The 20,034-nt window shown below is 36.2% G+C and overlaps 1 pseudogene across 1 annotated transcript in view; it reads right to left on the reverse strand.

Moving 5' to 3' along the window:
* Positions 1-20,034, reverse strand: part of LOC308697131 (NLR family CARD domain-containing protein 3-like) — a 327,315-nt pseudogene that overhangs the window by 94,582 nt on the left and 212,699 nt on the right. Inside the window, exon 11 of the transcript XR_014032253.1 lies at positions 14,652-14,825. The product of XR_014032253.1 is annotated as an NLR family CARD domain-containing protein 3-like (transcript). The remainder of the gene's footprint in view (positions 1-14,651; positions 14,826-20,034) is intronic.

Genomic DNA, 20,034 nt, shown 5'->3' on the forward strand with positions numbered 1-20,034 from the left:
TGCTCTGTCATCAACATGTTAAGCCCACCCTGACTTTTTTAATCATAGCTAGGACATGCAGAGCAAATGAAAATTTTCTAGTGGTATGTATTCTAGTGGACTAGTGATGGGGACGAGACCGCCTATGCCGAGTCCGAGTCAAGACCGAGTCTTTGAAGGGTCGAGTCCGAGTCAAGACCGAGTCTTTGAAGGAACAAGTCCGAGTCGAGTCCGAGAAAGCAGAAATCGGTCTCGAGACCGGACTCGAGTCCGAGACCGGACTCGAGTACTACATCACTATTATCACAGGACCTCGGTGTTCGGCGAAATATGGTAGGTCATTTGCGGGGGAATTTTTACTCTACAAATTACAGACATGGCCGATTCGCACGGGATTAAGATCACAGACAACCTCCGCAATTATTACAAATTACTAGAGGTGACCAGGTAATACTTATCCCGTGCGAATAGGGCTTAAGTGTGTTCCACGAACCATACCTTAGGAAGCTGCTTAAGATATTCCTTCTTACGTGCGACGTTACCCGGCGCTGTCCGTGGCGATGCTGCTGATATCGATGGATCAAGAATCAATTATTCTCTCGTGCAGGGGCTGTTTATGTGAGAAAGCGGTGTTCTTTATTAAAGAAGCACTTCAGAAAGTTGAAATTGCATTTATTAGGACTCATGGGATATTATAAAAAATAATCAAAAATATAATAGCCTATTATAGCCTAGCCTACATATTTTAAATTGTATCATATATTGCTGCCATAATAACCATTTCAAATTTGTACGTGCTTTCTTCTCTTTCCCACTTTTGTTCGCTGAGGTGGAGCTGCGATGAAATATTTTCTTGTAAATACTTTCCAGCATTTCAATAATAAAAGTGTAGGCCTACTTCTCAGTGCTCGGCAGTGATCAAAAAGGGTTTAAACAGTGGATTTTGAATCTCTTCTTGTAAACTCGGAGATGTGGATTCAGACGGCAATTAAATTACCACACGACCTTTGTCAAAAAACAGTAGGTACTAATTTGGCCAGGGATTTTTACGCGGGTTGGGTCAGAAAAACACTGATATTATGGATTCGGACGGCACTAAAATCACCGACTTACCCCTGTAAATGTTTAAAATACCATACAAGCCCATGAGAAACAATATTAGCATCCTAATAGGACTTAACTCACAGTAGCCTATGTTTTCACTGGCCTTTAAAAGCGCTTTTTAATTAAATTAATAATATTGTATAATAATATAATTAAAAATCTAACAACAATCAGTGTAATGACAATTTTATTCTTTGCATGAAAACACTTGAATTAGCCTAATTGAACACTGTCTATGTGTATTAAAACTTCAGAATTATATTCGTATAGACGGTCAACAGTGATAAGGTAAAGCTAAGAGTGGTCCAGACCAACCTTACGAAAGTGTGACTTACAGAAGATATACTTAGTGTACGAACGTGTCGGGAATCGTGCCATAACGTTAAGAGAGAGGTTAAGGAATAGGTTAAGAACTACTTAGCGATAAGAGCGTTTTGGGGAACCGGGCCCAGATATATTAAAGTTTGCATGCTACAAAAACTCCCAAAATGGGTGCAGAGGTCTTGAAATAGTTTGAGTTCTCTTCGTCCCCAAGCATCAAGTCATGTGGATCCAGGCTTGTCTCACTGTTTCTCACTCGTCTCCAACTTTAAAAGAATAAATAAAGTTCAGTTGGGCATGCACTGTGACAACATCAACAGTGTTAAATTATGAAAAAGTTACATCAAAGCAGTGCTGTATTGAATTAAATTATGGTCACTCTAATTAAGTCATTACACATGCTGTTAAAGGGTTAGTTCACCCAAAAATGTAAATTCTGTCATTAATTACTCTCCCTCATGTCGTTCCAAACCTGTAAGACTTTCGTTCATCTTCAGAACACAAATAAAGGTCTTTTTGATGAGTGAGAGATTTCTGTCCCTCCATTGACAGCTATACAACTATTACTTTTAATCACCAGAAAGGTAGCAAACACATCATAAAGATGAGATAATACATGTTACTCCAGTGGTTCAACCTCAGTTTTATGAAGTGACATGAGTATATTCTATCCCTTAACCATAATTTATCACTTTATTTACAACATATTAAACTCAAATGCATTTTCACGAGAGCACCTCGACATTAACATGTTGAGTTAACCCGAGAGCAGACGATGCTTCTCTGTACTGTAGTGATGGGTCGGTCATGAACGATTCGTTTATTTTGAACGAATCTTTAATATGACTCGGGACTACCGAGTTGTCTCAGAGAGTGATTCGTTCATTTTGCTTTCGTCAACAAAATTATGACTAAATATCGTCGTCAACGAATCCAGAAGTTATCAGCTACTTTTATTAAAAAACAAAAAAATTCTGCATTGCGATTCTCTTTGTACACATATACACTCTTTAATAGATGTAATTCACTTTTAAGCACAATTTAAACAACGTATTATTCAATACACTACTTCTATATAGATTTATAAGCAAGTGGTAAAATATTTAGCCATGTAGTTATATTAAAATCGCAAACATTTTAAATTAAAACTTAAAATCGACAAAAACAGCCAACTCTCATGCCTTTCCTTTTGCATTTAAATTTTAATACAATAAATCTTGGATGTCACAAATAACTTGTTTTTCAACCTCCACGAATGAGACGAGTGTTACTTTTCTGTTGGCTATTTTTGCTATTTTTCCATAGTGGTACACGATATTGACTGGGTTAAATAGCATTGCATTACTAAAAAGAGACTAAAATACAACTTTCATTGACTAAAACTAGATTAAATGTCATCAATTTTCGTCGACTAAAACTAGATGAAAATATTCATGGATAATTCTGACTGAAATAAGACTAGACTGACTGCTCAGACTTTTAGTCGACTGAAACTTGACTAGACTAAAAAGAGTATGAACGTGACTAAAACTAATAAAAACTAAAATGACAGCTTGACACAAAGACGACTAAAACTAAAATTAAAACAGGCCGCCAAAAACAACACTAGCGTTGACCGCGCATGCACAACATCCTATGGGTTCTGTACTGGAAACAGAAATGATTAGTTCATCTCTTGAGTCTTCGGGTTCGGGTCCGAGTCTTTCCTTCTTCCTGTCAGTCCCATAGAGGCTATGCTGTCAGTACTGGAAAGAGAAATGATTAGTTCACCTCTCTTCTGAGTCTTTCATTCTTTTGTCACATGACAGCGCTGGACACATAAATGAGTTACTCAATTTTTTAACAGTAACATGCTACGTTTTTGGTGTCAAATTATAGCTTTTTAATTTCTTTCAATTTATAATTTTTGTTATGATGGTTATTTTCCATATGAATGTGGTACTAAAGAATTGGTAATGCTTTAAACTTTATCTATGATGGGGAAAACCACTTTGATAAAGATATACAGTATATTATATATATAGTCTAATAACAACACACAGTTAGGTGACATAAAACTGAACACCTCGAACCCGAGAGATAAACTAATCAATTCTGTATCCGGTACCGATTGCATAGCTCAGCTTATGTGGCTGTCACGTGTTGAAAGAAATGACTCGAACCCGAAGTCGATAGACTCGAAACGTGAACTAATCAATTCTGTATCCGGTATTACAGACTGCAAAGCTCAGTTTATGAGGATGTCACGGGATGAACGAACGGCTTAGATTGGGAGGTGAGGTAAACTAACAGACTGCATAGCCTGAAGACCCAGATAAATAAATTAATCATTTCTGTTTCTCATAATTTGGCCTCTTCCTTGCATTGCAATCTTTTTCTTATTCTAAATGTGACCAACATTTGAAACATTTAAATACATTCTGCTAAAATGAACGAAACTACTTGAAAAAACATTTGTTAATTTTTATGAACGAGATTCAAAGATCCGAACTTCCCACTACTACGTCACGCACATACCCTCTGTACTGAACATCATTAAACTCACCATTCCAAGAAAACTGTGAAGTCTGGGATGTTCTCTAATGATTTCTTCGATAGTTTTTGTTCCAGAGGATCAATTCCACACACTGCAGTTTGTTGAGGTGGTGTGTGTGTCTCATGAACTCCTCGACTTGGCTGTGAGGACTTCTTGCTTTCTTTTGCCACTCAAACATTGTCAGTCATCAGACAGCTCAGACTCTATTGAAATTAAAACATACTGTATTAAAATGAGTGAAGACAGCTGAAAAAACAAACAAACATAAGTAATTAACTGTACCTGAATCTGAAGTAGCCCCAGCACTGCACATTTGGTCTCTCTAATCATTATTCAACTTACCAGCTTGTTAGTAGAGGGACTCCAAGACCGGTGCCAGATAAGAAAATATTTTCAGAAAAGTAAACTAGTCCTTAAAAACGTGTTACTACAGTAAATCAAGGTAATCTGTTTATTGGAAAACATAACAAACTTTCTTTAACTAATCATGAACTAATCGTTTATTTGTTGCACAATGTTTCACATGTTTTCCGCTTCAGCGTTGTTGGGAATATCTGCACTTTTTCATCTTTCTTTCATCGCGGAGATTTCAAGGGATTCTCCACTGTTTTTTCATATTAAACTATGTTATTCCCTTAACTAAGACGAGTTGATACATACCTCTCTCATCTCAGTGCGTGCACTCAATCGCTCTGGCGCGCAGTGACACTTTGAAAGCACTTAGCTTAGCCATTCAATGGTATCTAGCAGCAATGAATTTAGAAGTGACCAAACACATCAACGTTTTCACTATTTAAAAACAGTTACACGAGTAGTTATACGACCAACAAGTATGGTGACACAAAATAAAACGTGGCGCTTTTCTAAGCGGGTTAAAACGGATAACTATAATGTATGGCGGAATAGCACTTTTGGGAGTACTTCGCCTCAGCGCAGTAAAAAGTCACGCCTGATCCTCTTCCTATTGACAGAAGTGATCAAAGTGTCACCGCGCGCCAGAGCAATTAAGTGCACGCACTGAGATGAGAGAGGTATGTATCAACTCGTCTTAGTTAAGGGAATAACATAGTTTAATATGAAAAATCGGTGGAGTATCCCTTTCAGCGAAATTCAAAGGCTTCTCACTGCATCTGGCAGCGCTGCTGTGGTGTCGTGTGGCCGATGTCTGAGCTCGCGCCGCTGGGCCGAGCTGATAAATGGTCCGTGCACTACGATTCAAATGAGTAGAGCTCTTTCGTTCCGCATTTAGTGACAATTGTAATCGCACCTGTACAAAAAAAAGTGCATTACCAGTCTGGAGCACTGCTTCAGCTGTGACAGACCATCACTAAAGTCCCTTTAAGACATTTGCTATCACGAATACAGTAAAACATCCGTAATGCTAGATAGTGATTTCAGACTAGACCTAGGCTAAGTTACTTAGTTTATTGTAGTAGGTAACTTACAGGTAGTAACGTACATCTAGGCTAAGTTACTTAGTTTACTGTAGTAGGTAACTTACAGGTAGTAACGTACATCTCTAAATGGTTTCGCTATTATAATGTTTTAATTAATTACTTTATTACTGCAAGCGAGCTAACGGGGATAGCTAGGATTAATTTCCAATGGATGTCACTTCCCGGAGATCATTAAAAAGGACTAAAGGGAACTTTGTTTTTAAAAAATATAAAATTCAGTTTTAGAATAATTATATTCAACGTCTCAGTAAACAATACTTAATGTTATATATACATAAAAACGATATGACTTACCTTTCATTATCAGGATGCAGCAGCAGCTTCTCTGTTAACTGTCTGTCACTGGACCGTTAAAATTTGAACCGTCACTGCGGAAACCATAGGTTATTTAACCCAGTCAGGTTATTTCTAGAAATTACCCAACGATTTTAAAAATGACCCAATATTTTTGGAAAATAACCCAACATATTGACCCAAATGTGAAACCCAACGGTTGGGTTAAACAAGTAACCCAAAGTTTTTTACTGTGAGAACACTAGTTTAGCGACACGTGAGATTCTTTGTATTTTCTGGTTTGTAGTAAGAGTTTATTTAGGGCGTCTTCGACGCTAAAGATCTTTTCTTTTGTTTTAATTTTGGGTTTTTGGTGAATGTTGATTTTAGTTAGATTAGAAATTGATTTGGTTAATATATAGTAAGATTGGTTTGTTTTGTTTCTTTCTTTGATTTGGCACAGTCTAGTTCTTTTCTCTTTTCCTCGTTCTATTGTGAACCTTTTCCTTGGTTAAGATTTGAATGTAAGTTGTACATTTATGTAAATAAGTATCTTGGGGTATTCCTCTTTTCATCTCGTATCTCACTGTAATAAATTATCATTTTACCTAAATTTGACTGGTTTGTGTGAGATTGTTTTCCGCTACACGTTCAGTGTTTTGATGTTGCATTCCTTATTCTCCCTCGACGTAAGAGGTTTGTAACAGTTGGTTTAGTCAATCTTTAGTATAAACTCAACTTAAATATTTAAGGTTAGTTTTATCCATTCAGTTTGAATTCGGGTAACAAAGCTAACTAAGTCTTAACAACTATAGGAAACCGATTGCCTTAAATGGTTTAAGTTAATCAAACTCAGAGTAATAAAGTTACATAAGAATAAGCAAAACCTACTGGCACAAAATAATGACAGAACAGGAGGGTATCCTTAAGTATTTATCGAAATACAACATTCACTTCACTAAATGTTCAACTTAAAGCATAAAACAAAATCAGAATAGTTGACATGCGTGCTTCAGACGCGATCACGCGGAGGCGTTCCCAAAAGCATCATCAACACAACGCAAGTTTCCTCGAAAGGGAACACATTATAGTGAGACGAAGAGATCTCTCCAACCTCCTCAATAATTGCATAATTTCGTGGAAAATGAATAGAAATGCTCTGAAATGTGACGTAAACATGATATTTTGTAAATTTTTCTTTATTCCATGATATATACGATGCCAATCTCCATGCATGCTTCAACTCACAGACCTGTGACACATCAATACAAACATCACCAACTAATGTGAGATCACCCACATATTTCTTACGCAATCTACATAGAAAATCATACAAGAAATGCTTCTCGTCTTCAGTCACATAGGTCAAGGTCAAGTTAACTTTATTGTCCCAGAGGGGCAATTATTTGCACAGCCAGCAGACAGACAAGAACATAAGCCATAAGAACAAGACACACAACAATACATAAAACATAAAAACATACAAATACCCACAATATCTAGAACACAGTAATAAATTATAAATATAGTTAAAACAGTTCTGGCAGACTGTTTAGAATGGAAATGGACTCTATTGGACCTGCATCTGGGCATGGAGTACCTACGGCCTGAGGGGAGTAGCTTAAACTGGCAGGACAGGGGATGGCTAGGGTCAGCTGCAATAGATTGGGCCTTCTTTGCCATTCTGGATTAGGAGTGAGAGAGAGTGGGTAAGTTGATGCCTGCAATCTTGCTACATGTCCTGACGATACTCTCCATTCGATTTTTGTTTTTTTAAGGACAGGGAACCAAACCAGCAGATAAAACAGAAGGTTAAAACAGACTCAATAAAACAGGAATAAAACATTCTCAGAAAAGTGGGGTCAATGTTAAAATTCCTCAGTTTGCGATAAAAGTACATGCGCTGATGGGTTTTGGCACAAACAACATCAGTGTGTGAATCAAAACATAGCTTGCTATCAATAATTGTGCATAGGTATTCATAGTTAGATTACAATAATTACAGAATCTTTCTGTCATAGGAATATTACTCCATCTACCTGTTTCTGTGGCTAAACAGTGCCCTGAGCATCTGAACTAGAACAAAGATCGTAGAATATAGTTGTTTTATGCATTCTTGTAATCACAAATAAATGGAAGCAGGCGCAACTGTGTTGTCTTTTTATGTGAAATGAGTCATTGTAGGCCGTATATTTCATCAACTGTGTTTGTTTGGTGCTACCCGAAATCTATACACTGGAAATCCAGAGTTCTTGCGAGAGCACAAGTTGAATTTGCTCGGTGAGTTACTTTGGTGTCATTAAATATGCCCCTCGATCTGAGCTGCACCAATCACAGCGGGTTCTCTGATATAGGCAGGCCAGAGGCGAGCTAAACAGATGACGACAGCACTGTGACGTCGAAGTCATTACATTGACTTGGTGCCGCCCCTCGAGCTGGGCATGGGTTTCATCACTCGACCCCAGACCATTCATCTTTTAGATTTAGGTCTGGATTTCCAGGCTACGAAACCTATGCATTCACCACAGACTTTACACCAGCATCAACTCTTCTTCGTTTGGATCACCCTTGTGGATTATATTTTTTCCCCCTTTTTTCAACTTTTTCAACTATTTTTGTCTGAGTGAGTTATTCGCTGCGACGAGACTGTGGTCGCGACTGAACTGACCTTTGGATTACAGTGGTTACAGGTTCCTTATATTAATTACACCCACATTATCTATATTCCCATATTATCAGTTTGTGTTTCTGTGTGGACATTTTATGGACTAAGTTGATAGTGAAGGACTCTTTAGAGCTGTTGTTTGGTGATTGTGGCGTAGGCCTATTGTTGATTTCTGGTGTGGTTGTATTTTTCATTTAAAAAAAAAATTTGGTATGCATTTGTTCTGAACTGTTGTTTGGCAAATATACTTGGATGTGGTTCCCCCTTATCTTTTGTGTTTCAGTTTGTCTTTAATTTGAAGTGTTACAATGGAAAGCTGGAAATTTCCATCAATGGCGGGGAAAGAGTTAATAGAGAGTCATGAACAAATATTACAATAATAGATTACCACAAATTAAAGATGTAAAAGTAATGTGAGTTGCTATTAGTAATAGAACAGAGATAATAGAATTGAGACAAGCATTAATATAGTTAATTTGACAGATAAACCTCACATAGAAAGATCTAGTTAGTTCTTTCTGTCTCTCCATCCAGACATTAATGCTGTATCTCAGATCAGTTGATTTCACTGGTTTGTCCAGAACGGTCACTCTTCATGGACACACAGCTGGACTCTGAGTTTCATCTCTGACGGCTGAATCGACTTATAATAGCATACAGTTAATCATTCATATAGAAGATTTAATGTGGAGTTGGCAATAGATTAAAGACCGCATATGAGAATGTATATTCTGCAATTCTAAATGAAAATGAAAACATGATTAACCATTTTATCACTGAAAGGTGTCCATAGATTATGAATTTTCATTTTACATTTAAAAGTGGCGATGCATCATTGCTTTTAAATAAAAAATAAAAGACAATAGATGATTTAATTGTGAATGTTACTATAATCAAAGGCATTTGAATATGTTTGGTGGGCTGAATTACTCAAAATCATTAAATAAATATTATATATGGAGATGTTTGTAGTAGAGCATTTGCAGTATAAATGTCACTTCTGTAGATACAAAAGTCAAGTCACCTTTATTTATACAGCGCTTTTTACAATACAGATGTTTTCAAAGCAGCTTTACAGTGATAACAGGAAAATAATGCAACAGAGTTTGTTCCTGCTGTACAGCAGATCTAGAAGAAAATAATACCATAGTCCAGCTTAAGTAAGTTCAGTGTTGATTCATCTGTTGTAAAAAAGTTATTACTTTAGTTCATTTATCTATACAGCCGCTCTGGAGAAAACCGTGATGTCATCGTCCAGCTCAGTTCAGTTCTCATATAATGGTGTCAATGCAGATCAATAATATTGTTGAATATTAAGTGTCTCCAACTGAGCAAGCCAGAGGCGACAGTGCAGGAACTCAAACTCCATCAGTGACAGAATGGAGAAGAAAACCTTGTCAGAAACCAGACTCAGTCGCTCAGTTCTCCTCTGACCAACAGATGAACAGTGTATGATTATGATTCAGGCATTACAGGTCAGAGGTCAGATTGGATATGAACATTCAGAATATTTATCCAGTTCATCTGGTTGAAGGTTTCCTTGTTTAACTTTGGATGAAGGATTGGATCATTCTGTAAGTTACACACACGTGTGTGTGATTATCACTGTGGGTTTGTGTCTGTTGATTCTGTTGAATGTGATTGTGGCTGTAGAGGCTCTTTATTCTTCCTCAGCTGATCCAGAGAAGGTCAGACTAACATCTAAAGCCTGTAAGTAAAACACAGACAGTCAAACGTGTGCAACATTATTGCATTATCAACTTTAGAACAACTAAAAGAAACTACTTGATGATTAAGTGAGAGATTATAATATAATACTGAGATACACGATTGTTAAAGCTTATCTATAACCCTGTATGACTGTCCTCTTTCTGTGTCACTGGGTCAGTTTTATTTATGATAAAGAAACTAGTGATACATATTTACCATTATCTTTTATTGCAATTGACATTGACAATGATAAAAGCAAAATATTGAATTGTTTGAAATAAAAAGAAACTTGAAAATATTTAATTATTGCTATATAAACTATTAAAGAGAATTAAGAATTAAACTCTTATTAAACATGTTTTTAGTGAGTAATTCACCATCACAATGAAAGAAAACTAAGAAACTAAATTAACTTTCAATTAAAATATGAACAGTTTTAATCATCACTACTCACAGAAGCGTCTCCAGTTTATAATGTGGATCCTCCTTCAGATTAGAGAGTGGCTTCACATCTGAGTAACTTAGTTTATTCCCAGACAGATCCAGTTCTCTCAGGTGTGAGGGGTTTGATCTCAGAGCTAAAGTCAGAGCAGCACAACCTTCACCTGTAACACCACAATCACTCAACCTGTGGAGAACAATGGCACTCTTCAGTCTCTCAGTTCAGCAAACACTGATATAAATGATAAGATATATATGAATTTCTCCTTTCTCCTCAACATATTTGTATATGAAAGCAGTTGTCACATCTTCACATCATCCAATCTTATAACTATCAAAAACATTCAAAAGTAAAATGAGTTCAGAAGCTTTGGAAAGAATCCACTGAAGATTAAACATCCTTTTCAGTTACTTGATGGTAAACCTTTTTGTATAAATTATTTTTGTATATCATTCATTATTCACCACAGGAGAAAAACAGACAACGTTGAGACTTTTATACAATCTTACTTCAGTATCTCCAGTTTACAGTGAGGATCCTTCAGTAGATCAGAAAGCTGCTTGACTCCAGAATCTCCTACTTTATTCCATGTCAGATTCAGTTCTCTCAGGTGTGAGGGGTTTGATCTCAGAGCTGAAGCCAGAGCAGCACAACCTTTATCTGTAACACCACAATAACTCAACCTGCAGAGAACAATGACACTCTTCAGTCTCTCAGTTCAGGATCTTCAGCTCAGATAAGCAGAACTTCACAATCAGACACTTAATCCACGGCACCATTAACCCTCTGGAGTCTGAGTGGTTTTCTGGGCCCTTGAGATGTTCTGACATGCCCTGACATTTGTGCTTTTTTCAGTTGCTTATAAACATATTAATGGCAAAGGTGTAAATTCACTCTATAAAGCACAAACAGGGCTACCATAATATGTGAGCCACGTGTATGTACATGTTTTCATTTTTGAGAGAATAATGTTTATGCGTGGATTTTGAAAAAACTAAAAACTAAAATTTCTGAAATAAGGCCACAAAACACATAGTAAATATGTGTCAATAAGACTTTTGACCAATGGATGTCCTCGCCCAGTGTTTTTTCTTCAAAATTATGTGAAAATAGTCTTGCTTTATCGTTCAAATAAAACCATACATTGATTTAAATTGATGTAAAACAGGTTTTGCTTGGAAAGCCAATATGCGAGGGGGCGTGAACGAGGAGTGGTTTACACCTGAATTACCACCCACTCTGCATAATGAGCCATTCACACAGGTGTGAAACTGGCTGAGCCACAATGCAAGGACAAAAGAAATTTAGAAGAAGACTTATATTGACCATTTAAGATTTTACTTACATCTATCTTGTATGTTTTGCTATTTTATTAAAAAGGTTACAATTACAACAATAATAACAATTTCAACAATATTTCAAGTGTACTCTTTCTTTGTAAATTAACATTTTATCTATGTATTCATTACTTTGAATATAGCCAACATTGGAACAGCTAACATCTTAGTTGATGACTTTATTTTTGACAAAAATATTAGGCTATTTTATATATAGAAATTGCTAAACAAAAGCTTATTTGACGAGGCAGTATATTCTACAGTAAAAACTGTACCCAAATCTACTAAACAAAATGTTGTCTTTCATATTTCGCCTGACTGTAAAGTTGTTTTCATGAAATATTAGGGCATATAAATGTTAATTTGCAGTTTACGTTGCTTATACAAATAGCCTACATTTTATTTCAACATATTTCAGTCGATTTTTACTCATCTCAGTATAGCAATACAGTTTGCTAAAACATCATCATTCGTTGACGATAGGCTTATTTACTTTAAATCCAGGAAATTTGTTAATGAAAAAATAATTAAAATTAAGATACAATTGATACAAAACGAAATTCGTTTTAAAGAAAGGATTTGTACTTTCTGTTTTGAGGTCTCTGTGAAAGTTTGAAAGTCTTTGTGTTTTTTTTTTAGAGCTCGCGTCCATAATGGAGAACTGTCACGCAATATTGTTTTTTGCCAGCTGTGGTAAACAGCGCGCATCTATGCCGTTCATTCATTCATAAACAGAAACGAGAAGGAAAAACTTACTAGTATTCTTCAGCTCGTATTCCTCGTATTCCTCAGCTCGTATTCCTCGTATTCCTCATTATTCCTCACAGCGCTGCCAGACGGTGTAAGCAAGTAATGTTCTGAATAAACTTGTGTATTGGTTTTCTCGAGCAGATACGGGGGGCGTTCACAGGATTGCGCGGATTACCTCAGCCATTTGCGTTTGAATAGCGCGCGCTCTCCGTGGGCGGAGTCACATTACATTTGAATTAGCTCTAATGAGGTCGACTGGAATCGCTCTCTTTTAATACAGATTTCACAAGATGAGAATATTTGTTTTTTATATAAATTACTTCATTTAAGAGAAGAGAATTGAAGCTTCATGCCTGTATGTCTGTTTGTCTGTTTGACTGAGTATTCGCTGAGTTACAGTTCATTTTCGGACGCGTTTCAGAATGGTCTTCACTGACACAGAGAAGGCAGAACTCGCATCACGATTATTTTTCTTTATTTGGCAAAAAGCACAACACTTTGTTTTTATTGTGAGTATACACAAAAATAATACACATTTAACAGAATCGATTGATGTATGAAACTTGCTTGTAATATCAAAGTCCACAGAGCAAAATTAATTTCTTTTGAACTGAACTGAAAAAAAGCGAGCTGGTATCGCCGGCGATACCGCCGACCTCAGGGGGTTAACAGGTCCAGTCTGAGGTTCAGACCCGCTTCTACAAACTGCTTGATTAGTTAGTTTCCATATCATAAAAATTACAAGAATATTTGATAACACTTTATTTAACAGTGTCCTTGTTACATCTGTTACATGAACTTACCATAGTAATAACAGTAAATTGTGCATAATTATATGCAACTAACCCTCAACCAAATCCTAATCCTACCCTAACCCTATAGTAAGTACATGTAGTTGCTTAATATTACTCAGTACTTAAATATATAATTACACTGTAACAATGACACCTTAAAATAAAGTGTAACCAAATAATATTTTTTTTATGTACACAAAAATCATCAACATATCTGTATATGAACACAGTTGTCACATCTTTACATCATCCAGTCATGTTTAATCTATCATTAATATTGTAAAATTATGTCAGACACATTGGAAAGAATCTAATGAAAATAAAAATCAACATTTCCATTAGTAATTTCACAGTAGATTTTTTTTTTTTTTTTTTTTTTGTATGGCAATCATTATTTACCATTAAAATAGAGGACTACGTTGTAGGGATGGGCGATATCTTATCGTTTGCGATATACCGCTGAAAATTCTCCCCACGATAAAAATTTGTCTCCTCGCGATAATAACGATAAGTCTAGTTGATGACGTAGTTTTGTGCGCGCCCGATTCACTGTTCACGTGCGGAGTGAAAACAAGCATGGCGGAAGGCGGACGTGAGGCTGAGGAGAAGCTTGTTGTTAAGCGAGGAGCTACCTCCACAATTTGGAACTGGTTTGGTTACAGAAAATCAGATGAGCAGCAAACTACCGTAATATGCAAAGTTTGCAGAAACTACAGAACAGTGCGAGCGGGAAGCGGCACACCTCACGCGAGCAGGGCTTATATGCTCCGAGAACGGACACTGCACTAGTGATATAACACACACACACACACACACACACACACACACACACACACACACACACACACACACACACAGGTCTGTTAACTTAAGCAATACTTTTAAAAAGGTAGTCTAATATTTTTCTGACTAACAAATTACTGACACAGTAAAGGGTAGATTTAAATAAATAAAAACGGAATTTAAATATAGAAAAACGAAATTTAAATAAAAAAAACGAAATTTAAATAAATAAAAACGAAATTTAAATAAAGAAAAAAAACGAAATTTAAATAAATAAAAACGAAATTTAAATAAAGAAAAAAAAATGAAATTTAAATAAAGAAAAATGGAATTAAACAAAACACACCACAACTTAAACATAACATAATCTGATATTTTACAGAAGAAAATAATTTATCGTCATGTCTATCGTTATCGCAATAAATACCTGAAATTATCGTGATACATTTTTTAGGCCATATCGCCCATCCCTACTATGTTGAGACTTTTATAAATCTTACCTCAGTATCTCCAGTTTACAGTGAGGATCCTTCAGTAGATCAGAAAGCTGCTTGACTCCATAATCTCCTACTTTATTCCCTGTCAGACTCAGTTCTCTCAGGTGTGAGGGGTTTGATCTCAGAGCTGAAGTCAGAGCAGCACAACCTTCATCTGTAACACCACAATCCATCAACCTGTAGAGAACAATGACACTCTTCAGTCTCAGTTCAGGATCTACAGCTCAGATAAGCAGAACTTCATAATCAGACACTTAATCCATGGCACTATTAACAGGTCCAGTCTGAGGTTCAGACCCGCTTCTACAAACTGCTTGAGCGGGTTAGTTTCCATATCATAAAAATTACAAGAATATTCGATAACACTTTATTTAACAGAGTCCTTGTTACATCTGTTACATGAACTTACTATAGTAATAACAGGTAAATTATGCATAATTATATGCAACTAACCCTCAACCAAATCCTAATCCTACCCTAACCCTATAGTGAGTACATGTAGTTGCTTAATATTACTCAGTGCTTAAATATATAATTACACTGTAACAATGACACCTTAAAATAAAGTGTAACCAAATAATATTTTTTTTTTATGTACTCAAAAATCATCAACATATCTGTATATGAACAAAGTTGTCACATTTTTACATCATCCAGTCATGTTTAATCTATCATTAGTATTGTAAAATTATGTCAGACACATTGGAAAGAATCTAATGAAATAAAAATCAACACTTCCATTAGTAATTTCACAGTAGATTTTTTTTGTATTTTTTTTTTGTATGGCAATCATTATTTACCAACCCTCTGGGGTCCTTCGGGTCCAAATAGACCCCCATAGGAAATTAATGGGAAATTGGCAAAAATGTGTTTAATAAAACGTTTAAATATTTTTTTTTTTTTAAATCATAGCTTCATCGGAATGGTCCGAAATTTGGTGACTTTGTTGGTACTTGGTATATGAACACCCAAACAAATTGGGGACAGGATTTGAATAGTCTAAGTGGTTGTAAAAAAATAGTCACACTCAGGACCTTCGGGTCCAAATGGACCCCCATAGGAAATGAATGGGAAATTGGCAAAAAATATGAAAACACAGAGATTTTTTTGTGCATACAATCTACAAATCAGTCAGGATGCAGAAAAAAAGCACACAACAGTGAAGGGGTGAATCTATAAAACATCAAGAGTGCAAAACAGACACACACACACACACACACACACACACACACACAAAAACACACTTTTATACACATACACACTAATAAATTCTGATTACAAAAATCTGTTTTGAATTTTAAAAAATCACAGCTTCATCAGAATGTTACAAAACTAGGTGACTTTTATGGTATTAGGTATGTGAACACACAAAAAATATTGAGGTCATGATCCAAGCATGCTAAGTGGTCGTCACACTTCTGCTCTTTGGTCAAAAATTACCCCCATAGGAAATGAATGGGAAATTGTCAAAAATATGAAAACACAGAGTTTTTTTGTGAATACAATCAACAAATCAGCCAGGATGCAGAAAAAAGGACTCAACAGTGAAGGGGTGAATCTCTAAAACATCAAGAGTGCAAAACAGACTAAATCTGTTCAGGCAAAAATCACTAGAATTCGCAAGCCTTTCTATAGAGAGCTGAAAATCCACTAGTGGTAAAAATGTGCTATTGCGTGATAAAAATGCTCAGTGTGTCCACCAGTTGGTGCCCATCTCATTTCAAAAATTGCTTTCATGAGGCCTAGGCTTGACTCTAAAATGAAATACAGCTTTAATAAAAATAAAATAAAAATTATATATATATAAAAAATTTCTATTATATTCAATGGGAAAAAATGGGTCATAAATATTGCATAAATATTGATTATAAATCATAAAATTATCTCAAAACACCAAAAAAGAAAAAAAAAATTATAAAAAGTTTAAAAAAAATATTATGATTTTTTTTAATATATATTAATTCTGCCCTCCGTCCCAAGGGTGACTGTTAAACGAAGGACCCCAGAGGGTTAAAATAGAGGACTATGTTGTAGGGATGGGCGATATCTTATCGTTTGCGATATACCGCTGAAAATTCTCCCCACGATAAAAAATTGTCTCCTCGCGATAATAACGATAAGTCAAATCAAATCAAATCAAGTATATTTGTATAGCGCTTTTCACAATACAGATTGTATCAAAGCAGCTTCACAGTATTAAAATAAAATAATACAACAAAGTTTGTTTCTAGTGGAATTTATTGATTGATAGAATACAATTAAATATCCCCAAAATATCCCCAACTGAGCAAGCCAAATGCAACAGTGGCAAGGAACCGAAAAAACTCCATCAAGCGGCCTAATGGTGTCCTAAAACTCCATCAGGTGAACTAATGGAGAAAAAAAAAAAAACCTTGGGAGAACCCAGGCTCAGTCGGGGGCCAGTTCTCCTCTGGCATTTATGAACTAGAGGCCGGATTGTAGTTTGAAACTGTGAGATTAACAATATTATATGAATGCCTGGCTGAAAAGATGCGTCCTTAATCTAGTTTTAAACTGGGAGAGTGAGTCCGAGCAACGAACAGTATCAGGAAGGCTATTCCAGAGTTTTGGAGCCAAATGTGAAAATGCTCTCCCTCCTTTGGTTGATCTGGATATCCTAGGTATGACCAAAAGCCTTGAATTTATTGATCTTAAAGAGCGCGATGGATTATAGGGTGATAGAAGATCCGCTAAATAGACTGGAGCTAAGCCGTTTAGGGCTTTATAAGTCAGTAGAAATACCTTATAATTAATACAGAACTTTATAGGTAGCCAATGTAGTGATGATAAAATCGGTGTTATATGATCATATTTTCTTGATCTAGTAAGAACTCTAGCGGCTGCATTTTGGACTAACTGTAGCTTGTTTATTGAGGATGCAGGACAACCAGCTAATAAAGCATTACAGTAATCTAGTCTCGAGGTCATGAATGCAAGCTAGATAAGTCTAGCTGATGACGTAGTTTTGTGCGCGCCAGATTCACTGTTCACGTGCGGAGTGAAAACAAGCATGGCGGAAGGCGGACGTGAGGCTGAGGAGAAGCTTGTTGTTAAGCGAGGAGCTACCTCCACAATTTGAAACTGGTTTGGTTACAGAAAATCAGATGAGCAGCAAACTACCGTAATATGCAAAGTTTGCAGAAACTACAGAACAGCGCGAGCGGGAAGCGGCACACCTCACGCGAGCAGGGCTTATATGCTCCGAGAACGGACACTGCACTAGTGATATAAAACACACACACACACACACACACACACACACACAAAAACTAAATTTAAATAAATAAAAGCGAAATTTAAATAAATAAAAACTAAATTTAAATAAAGAAAAAAAAGGAATTTAAATAAATAAAAACTAAATTTAAATAAAGAAAAAAACTATTTAAATAAAGAAAAACTAAATATAAATAAAGAAAAAAAACGAAATTTAAATAAAGAAAAACTAAATATAAATAAAGAAAAAAAACGAAATTTAAATAAAGAAAAAAAACAATTTAAATAAATAAAAACGAAATTTAAATAAAGAAAAAAAATGAAATTTAAATAAAGAAAAATGGAATTAAACAAAACAAAACACAACTTAAACATAACATAATCTGATATTTTACAGAAGAAAATAATTTATTGTCATGTCTATCGTTATCGCAATAAATACCTGAAATTATCGTGATAAATTTTTTAGGCCATATCGCCCATCCCTACTATGTTCTCCGCTCTTCGACTTCCGGTGTGAGAACGCTAGGCGCGCTTGTGCTGCCGCTTCACGCTGGTACCTGTTTGTCTACTGTTGTTACGTCTGTTTTTGGATATGTTTTTTTTTTCTTGGAATCGACTTTCTTGGATTATTCACTGGACTATTTTACACTTCTGAAACACGTTTTGGATTGTTCTCTGGACTATTCTCTGGACTATTTACACGCTCAAAAGTTCTTGGATAACTGACTTGGCCGTGATCCTGTCACACTGATCGGCTACGAGCCCTCTCCATTCCTATCCTCATATCCCTCGCGACATCTGATACTGTGAGTCTCCCCTCTCTTTATCATTTTGTGGTGTCAATCCTTGGTATGGTTGGGTAGCCTTCCCTTCTGTGGATTGTGTGGATTGTGGGTCTGATACGGACCGGTTCTGGCTAACGTAGTTAAACCGATAAATTGTTGTGTAGGTCGCGTTGGTCGTCACTGGTCATGTCGTCACGTATCCACTTGCCGGTTTTGCTTTTTGGTCTTTTTTGGTTTTTGCTGTTTTTGAATGACACTAGTTTCCCTGAGATGGCTCTACAATTTTCTGCAGCCCATCTCAGAACATTTAAAGGATCGTTCCGATTGGCTCCGGAAACTTATAAATGGTGTGAACAACTTGGAATTTTACGCCGACCGCGCTACATTCACCGGTCGCGGAAGAAACTTCGGAATTATCATTACTCCTCTTCTAATAACATTCCAGTTGTCCGTACCAACACCCGTGCGTCGGATACAACACGGCTGGAAAATCGTTCCATTAACCTTGGAAATCTAAGATCATTGCGTTTTGATCCTGACCTTGGAATCTGCAGACGCGCATCTTCAGACCTGCAATGTGCGCTGTTGAACACACGCTCTCTAACTGATAAAGCATCAGTGCTGAATGACATAATCATTGACACAAACCTGGACATGCTACTTCTGACAGAAACCTGGCAGGTTCCTAATGACCTTTTCAACCTAAACCTCTTAACTCCACCTGGGTACACCTATTTCTCTCAACCGCGTCTTCATCGTAGAGGTGGAGGGCTGGCTGTAGTTTGCCGTGAAACCATTCAAATTTCTAAGATCGAGTTTCATGATGTTTCAGCATTTGAATACCTTGCGCTGAAAATGACTGGCCAAACGAAACTGGCTGTAATCTTAATTTACCGACCTCCAAAATGTCCGTCTGACTTTTTCTCTGAGATTAGTGCATTACTTACTCTTGTTTGTGGTAATTATTCATCTGTAATTCTGCTTGGTGATTTTAATATACATGAAAACACTGCACAATGCAATGAATTGATGTCTGTACTGGACTGTTTCAACCTAACTCAACATGTAACTTTTGCTACTCACTCCAGGGGTCATATACTGGATCTCTTATGTACATCTGGCTTAACCCTCTGGGGACCAAAAACGCGCCGGCGCGTTTTGCTCGTTTTTTTTTTTTAGCAATGAAAAATAAACACAAAATGCTCTGTTAATTTTGATCTTTAATTTTCGTGTTATACATCAATCGATCCTGTTCAGTTTCTATTTTTTTTCAGGATACTCACAATAAAAATAAAGTGTTTTGCTTTTTGACAAATAAAGAAACTTTAACATGATGCGATGTCTGCCTTCTGTCTGTCAGAAAA

The sequence above is a fragment of the Scardinius erythrophthalmus genome (genome assembly GCF_964197995.2).
Source record: "Scardinius erythrophthalmus genome assembly, chromosome: 10".
NCBI lineage: Eukaryota > Metazoa > Chordata > Actinopteri > Cypriniformes > Leuciscidae > Scardinius > Scardinius erythrophthalmus.